Below are 7,170 nucleotides of genomic sequence, written 5' to 3'. Positions count from 1 at the left end.
GCTACGGGGAGCAGAGGGAGGGGGGAGAACGAGGAGCTGGGGGTGTGGAGGATGGAGGGGGAGCAGCAGCTGGGCCACCACGGTCCCCACTTCTCCAGCATCTGATTCGCCTGGGAAGGGCCGTGGGGAGGAGGGGAATCACGGCCCAGGGTGGGCTGTGTCAGCCCGGGGCCTTGGGGATGCCAGGAGCCCACGGGGAGCACCTGGGGATGGATGTTCCTACAGCCCTGGGGTGCCTGGAGAGGGAGGAGCTGGGCCAGGCTCAGCGGCACCAGCACGAACATCTCGCTCTGAAAATCCATCTGAAGTGAGGAAATCCCTCTCTGACCTCCCAGCACAAAGTTGGGGGTCCCCGTGGGCCGGGGTGGGTGTGGGGGACTGGGGGGAGACACAGCCACGCACCCCCACCCAGGGATGGGGACATTGAAAAATCCTCAGTCCCCAAAACCTTCCCAGCCTGGGGGATATTGAAAATCCTCAGTCCCCAAAACCTTCCCAGCCTGGGGGATATTGAAAATCCTCAGTCCCCAAAACCTTCCCAGCCTGGGGGATGTTGAAAATCCTCAGTCCCCAAAACCTTCCCTGCCTGGGGGACATTGAAAATCCTCAGTCCCCAAAACCTTCCCAGCCTGGGGACATTGAAAATCCCTCAGTTCCCAAAAACCTTCCCAACTTGGGAATATTGCAAATCCTCAGTCCCCCAAAAACTCCCCAGCCTGGGGACACTGTCAGTCCCTCAGTTCCCAGCCTGGGGACACTGTCAGTCCCTCGGTCCCTGGAAACCTTCCCAGCCCGTCTGGAGCCGGTTTTGGCTCAGCCTGAGCCACACCACCCTCTTCTGGCCCAAGCCAAGCACATCCCAAGCAGGCAGGGAAGGCGCTCGGGAGGAAGGTCCTGGGGAGCCGCCGGGGCTCCCCTGGCTGGGGAGAAGAGGGGAGGGAGCTGGAGCCACCCTGCTCACCCCCTCAGGGCCCTGATTGCTCCCCGGAGCGTGGCACAGAGCCAGAGCATCCCTACTGAAGGGTACCCTGGGTGGGCTGGGCTGCCCAGCCCCACGGGGGAGTGTGGGGAACCAGATCTGTCCCGATATCCCTATATCCCACTGGCTGCTCCTGGATCTGACACGGAAATCTGGGGAGCAGGGAGCCCGGGGAGGGGGGCAGGGGAAGAGGGTTAAACAAGAAATCGCTGTACAACTCGGCCATGTCCAAAGTCAGTATTATTACAATATACTCTGACAAAAATATAATCTCATTTCATATCAATACAACCAAAAAAAAAAAAAAAAAAAAAAAAAAAACAAACCAAAAAAAAAAAAACAAACAAACCAAAACCAGTTTTCTGTACTGTTACCATTGCTAACAGATTGAAACTTGCTATTTACAGTTACAGTAGCCAGGTAAAATACAGGTGAGAGACCAGAGAGAGGAGGGGACAGAAGGGAGAGAAAATCACCAGGGGAAAGGGGGGAATCAAGGGGGAAAGGCCCTCTGACATCGAGTGTGGCTTCCTGCTCTGGACAAGGAAGGGAGGTGGATGGAGGTAGTGAAAATACAACACTTGGATTATGGGTCTGGTCGGGTTTTTTGTGGAAAGGAAAAGGAAAAAAAAAATAAAAAGAGAAAAGTGAAGTGAGAGGGAAAGGTGGAATAAAAGGATGAACGTGGGAAAGGGAAACCAGAGCAAACCTTCAGCTGAAGCCCACTGTTAGACACTCTCCCACAGCCCAAGGGATCAATTTTCACCACTCTGGGAGGTGAAAATCCCCCAAACATCCAAAAATTGTGCCCCCAGCTGGGAGGCAGGATGTGGCAGAGCTAAGGAGGGTGGGGAAGATGCTCCTTCCCCACCTGCTGGATGCTCTCCCCAGGAGGGTCGAGGGGACCCCCAGAGCACCGAGTGCCCCTCAGCCCAGCCAAGCTCTGGGCTGGCAGCAGCAGCTCGCAGCCTCGTCCCCAGAACTGGTGACAAACACCCCAAATCTCCCAATTCACACCCAAACCATGGGGGGAATCCCCCAGCCAAGCAACACAAGAGGAGAAAAAAGTGTAGGAAGTGAAATTTTCAAGGAAAAGGTGGGGAGTTTTTTGTAAATTTGCTTTTTCCTTGGTTTGCTGAAATTATTCTGGAGAGGAAGAGGGAAGTGACAAAGGGAGGAGGAAAAGGAAACCTGTTCTTTCTCTTTGCCCCACCTTCCCCCAGGCCCACACTGGCCCATCACCACAGCTCTGGATTTAACACTTCCACTGCCCTCAGACCCCAACCTGGCAGCGGCCTCAGACACACCCAGAACAAACCCCCTCCCCAGGGACCCCCAGAGTGTCCCTGCCACAGCCACAGCCCTCGGGGGGGCTCGGGTGCCCCTGACACCCCCACAGCCACTGCCAGCCTCACCCCAACACCCTGCACAGCCAGGCTCTCTGCTGGCCCCAAAACAGCGCCCCGAGCAGGAGTCACCCCGTGCTGACCATCCCACCCCAGCTGACCACCAAATTCCAGCTAACCACTCAATTCCAGCTGACCACCCCATCCTAGCTGACCACCCCACACCAGCTGACCATCCAACCCCAGCTGACCACCAAATTCCAGCTGACCACCAAATTCCAGCTAACCATCCAATTCAAGCTGACCACCCCACCCCAGCTGACCACCAAATTCCAGCTGACCATCCAGCCCAGCTGACCACCAAATTCCAGCTGACCACCCCATCCCAGCTGACCACCCCATCCCAGCTGACCACCCCACACCAGCTGACCATCCATACCCAGCTGACCACCAAATTCCAGCTGACCACCAAATTCCAGCTGACCATCCAATTCCAGCTAACCACCAAATTCCAGCTGACCATCCACCCCAGCTGACCACCCCATCCCAGCTGACCATCCAACCCCAGCTGACCATCCACCCCAGCTGACCACCTCCACAGCCCCCAGGGCGGGCAGCTCCACCCCCACTGCTCCATCACCATCCTCACTGCACCCAGGCAGGGTTTGATGCCCTTTGAGTGCCCTTCCCACCATTTCGGGTCCTGCTCCATCCCCCAGATCTCCTCCAGGTGACTTCCCAGCCCATCCCTGCTCCTCCAGCTGCATCACCCCAGCCACACCCTGGGACCTTCTCCCTCCCTCCCTCCCTTCCTCCTCCTCCTCCTCCTCTCTGTACACACCTCGGCCACCCCACCCCACGGCAGAGCTCCGTGCCCCCCCAGGGATGAACCCCCACCTGTGCCCCTGCCCCCACACCTGGCCCCAGCCCAGGCAGCCCCACCGTGGCACAGACCCCCAAAACGGGCACAGACCCCCAAAAACGGGCACAGACACCTCAAAAATGGGCACAGACCTCCAAAACGGGCACGGACACCCTAAAACCGGGCACAGACCCCCCCAAAAACTGGGCACAAACCACCCAAAACAGGGTACAGACCCCCAAAAACGGGCACAGACCCCCCAAAAACGGGCACAGACCCTCCAAAACTGGGCACAAACCACCCAAAACAGGGTACAGACCCCCAAAAACGGGCACAGACCCCCCAAAAACGGGCACGGACACCCCAAAACGGGCACAGACCCCCCAAAATTGGACACAGACCCCCAAACCCCAGCCTTGCCAAGCCCTGGGAAAGACCAGCCTCCCCAGGCCGGGGGTCAGAGCCCCCCCTGTGCCAGCCCCCCCCGGCTCAGCCCCCTGGTACCCCGCGGGGAGGGGGCCCTGCCGCTGCCCCCACCCCGCCTTACCTGGGCTCAGGTGAGGGCTGGAGCATCCACAGAGTTTCGAAGGTAAAGATCAGAAACAGACTTTGGTAAGTAACCACACGTTTAGAAAGGAATATATCAGTTTGGAAACATCTCAGTGCATACTTCTTATATGAAAATATACACAAATGTATTTCATTCTCCAAAAAAGGAACAATTAAAAACAAAAGCAAACTAGCCCAAACACAATATATTAGCTGTTTTTTTGTTGTTTTTTTTTTTTTCTTGTTGTTGTCATCCTTTAAAATCTTTAACGCTACACTTTGTTCAGGTTACACTTTTTTTGTCTTTTTTTTTTTTTTGTAAATGCTTTTTTTTTTCTTCATGCATTTTACACCTTTATAGCCTTTGAGAATAAATAAGCTCCATTTTGCTTCCACATCTCTAAAAACTGCAGCATTTTAACTATTGTCATTTAAATCGTGCAATTTTTTTTTGCAACACCCCTTTTTAAAAAATGGAAAATATATATATATATTTTAAAACTAAACCCTATACAACGCAAAAATTCCAAATTAAAAAAAAAAATTATACACAATTGTAACTGTCAACAGTACAGATGAGCACGAGAAATAAAATTAGATTAGAAACATATTTATAGAAGCACAAAGGAGGGTGTTGGTTTCTTAGATTGTCATTCTTCTCGTTGTCTTTTGAAAATTAGGAGTTTACCAGATACTACAGTCTGGGGGGAAGGGGGGAAATGAAGGATAATGACCCGGACAAAAAAAAAATAGAATAGAATAATAAAATAACCCCAAGCCCCCAGCAAAATAAAGACCCCGACAAACAGCCCCAGACCCCTTCCATTGCCACGTGACCTGGGCATCCCCACCTCCCCACGGGGCTGGCACAGCCCAGGGCTGGACCTGCCCCTGGCACAGCCCAGGGCTGGACCTGCCCCTGGCACAGCCCAGGGCTGGACCTGCCCCTGGCACCAGCTCAGAGCTGGACCTGCCTGTGCCACCAAAGCTGGACCTGCCCCTGGCACCAGCTCAGAGCTGTACCTGCCCCTGGCACAGCCCAGAGCTGGACCTGCCCGTGCCACCAGAGCTGTACCTGCCCCTGGCACAGCCCAGAGCTGGACCTGCCCCTGGCACAGCCCAGAGCTGGACCTGCCCATGCCACCAGAGCTGTACCTGCCCCTGGCACAGCGCAGGGAGCGCCGAGTGCTGCAGCTGCAGATCCAGCCGGGCAGATCTGACCCTGCATCTGCCCAACCCAGCGTTTGTCTCTTGCATTCTGTGGTTTCCAGCCTCTCAGCTTCCAGGCAGAAGTGTGAACTTGGGAGTCAGGGCGTGAAGTTCATGAGCAAAAATGGGGTTTTTTTGGTTTTTCCCCCTCCTGAGGGCATCGAGCACCGGGGGGTCTCCGCTGCCAACTCCTCGCCGGGGTCTCTGAGCCAGCTGCTCTGCTGGGCCCTCCTGCCACGCTGCTCCCGGGGGGCAGACCCCGCTTCGTTGGGTTGAGTTTCTTTGTCGTGAAGGAAAAAAAAAATCAAAATACAAAACCCGAGAGCGATGAGACGTCACTATCCCGCCTAATTCACAAAGCAAGGCCGTGCAGAGAGCTCAGGTGCGCGTCCAGGTACAGCCGGCGGGGCCGGGGCGGCGGCGCGGGCGAGGAAGACCACGGTCCACAGCAGCTCTCCTGCTTCCCCGAGGGCTGGCAGGGCTGAGGGAGGGAGGAAGATCTGCTCCTGCTGTTGGCATTCCGGAGGTGAGAGCCGAGCGTGGCCCTGGTGCCTGCCGGGTTTGGCTGGGGAGGGGGCACGGGGGGGTTCAACTGCACAAAACCTGCCAGGTGTCCTTTTCTCCTCTTGCCCACCCGAGGCCTTTCCAGGAGAGGGAAATTCCAATTTCTGGTTGTCTTTGTGGCAGAACTTTGGTCTTTCGAGGCGTGGAGGGGGGGGATTTGATCTGGCACCGTGCCTTGATCTGATGCAGCAGCAGGGACGGTGCTAAGGGTACCCAGAACGCCGGCACTGTGAGCACCCCCCACCCTGACCCCTCCACCAGGTGTCCACACACAACCAGCTCCTAATTCTCACCCAGCTTCCCAAGGATTTCCTCTCCTCCTCCAACCACTCCCTTTAGGCTGCCCTATTCATCCTACAAAAATCATCAGCTTTTTCTTTTTGTCTTGTTTTTCCAATTAGAAACTTTGTGATAAATGCTTGGTTGGGAAAAGTTTGTAAAACCCCATAAATTTGCTTCGGGTTTGCCCTCGTCCTGGGATGGTTTTTGGCCATCTGCCTCATTGCAAGGCTGAGCTGGCTGCTGACACCTGGCAGGAGAGGGATAAACCCCACCCTGACTCAGCTCCTCTCCCTTTGCTCTGCCTCAGGGTCCAGCTGAACCCCAGGGACCCCCAGCTCCTCCACAGCCCCCCAAGGCTGGCCAAGCTCCAGCTGGCAAAGGTGGCACCCGGGCAGGTTTTGTGCCAGTTTGGGACCGTCAGCCCGGGGCTGAGTGGGGCTGGGGTGGCCCTGCCCAGGTTGAGAGGGCAGCAGGCTGGCAGGAGGGCACCAGCACAAGCACCTGCAGGGAGAAAGCCCATCCCTAATGGCTATGCCAGCCAGAACGGCCCCTTCTCCTCCAAAGCCCCCAACCACGAGTAGGTTGATGCATTTTGGGATCAGGGTGCCAACACCCATCCCTGGGAAACTGCCAGAGCAAGTGGCAACATGAGGAAATTCCTGGGTTTTTCCTTTTTCCTTCCCCTAAATCACTGCTCAAGGAGATTTTCTGCACAGCTCACTGTTGCCTTTCGAGGCCTAGAAACCTTCAGGCAAAATCTCATTACTTCACTTGCATCTTTCAGTAAAGATATAATTTCTTCCCATTTTCCTGATTTAAAGCTTTGGCCCATGTGCAATGGGAACACATTTCTAAAATGCTTTTATGGACGTTGTTTGCTAAAATCCACAATTTTCTCTCCAAACCAGCACTAACACTCCCTCTCCACACAGTGCCCAGGTGGAGGTGAGGGAAACAGGAACTCCAGTGTTCCAGTGGGAGGAACAGTGGAGCTCCCTGCTCGGGTAGGAAGGATGCTGTCTGCATCCACCTGGCATGCAAATGGGACTAAGCCTTAAAAATCTGCCTCTCCCTCCTGATGCAGCTTCCCAGCATCCAGGAGCCTGAAGCAGGCTGTGGATGTGGCTGCATCCCCGAGCTGCTCTCCACCTCCCTTCCCAGCAGCTTTAGGAAAAAACCCTTCTGGAGGGAAAACCTGTGCCTACCAAAGCCCTTCAAGCTCCCAGAGAGCTGGCTCATGTCTGACCTGCCCCTCCCTGCACAGGGAGCCACTGGAGTGGCCAGGATGGGGCATTTTGGGGTGCTCCGTGCCCCGTCTCCCCCCAGAGCCCATCCTGCCACAGGTGCTCTGCCTTAGGGCTGGGGTCCCACCTCCCAGG

At 55.5% G+C, this 7,170-nt stretch overlaps 1 protein-coding gene across 13 annotated transcripts in view; it reads right to left on the bottom strand.

The window, feature by feature from the left end:
- Nucleotides 1-1,201: 1,201 nt before the first annotated feature.
- Nucleotides 1,202-7,170, bottom strand: part of MEF2D (myocyte enhancer factor 2D) — an 83,580-nt gene continuing 77,611 nt past the window's right edge. For 12 of the 13 annotated variants that reach the window (XM_050984711.1, XM_050984722.1, XM_050984710.1 and 9 more), the window contains one exon: nucleotides 1,202-7,170. This exon is cut by the window's right edge and continues 636 nt beyond it. The gene's annotated coding sequence lies outside the window, so the exon portion shown is untranslated. The other variant, XR_007780014.1, reaches the window with a different exon arrangement.

This window comes from Serinus canaria, chromosome 25, assembly GCF_022539315.1.
Source record: "Serinus canaria isolate serCan28SL12 chromosome 25, serCan2020, whole genome shotgun sequence".
Classification (NCBI taxonomy): domain Eukaryota; kingdom Metazoa; phylum Chordata; class Aves; order Passeriformes; family Fringillidae; genus Serinus; species Serinus canaria.
Note: the sequence above shows the minus strand (reverse complement) of the source record. Positions and strands in the feature narration are given on the sequence as shown.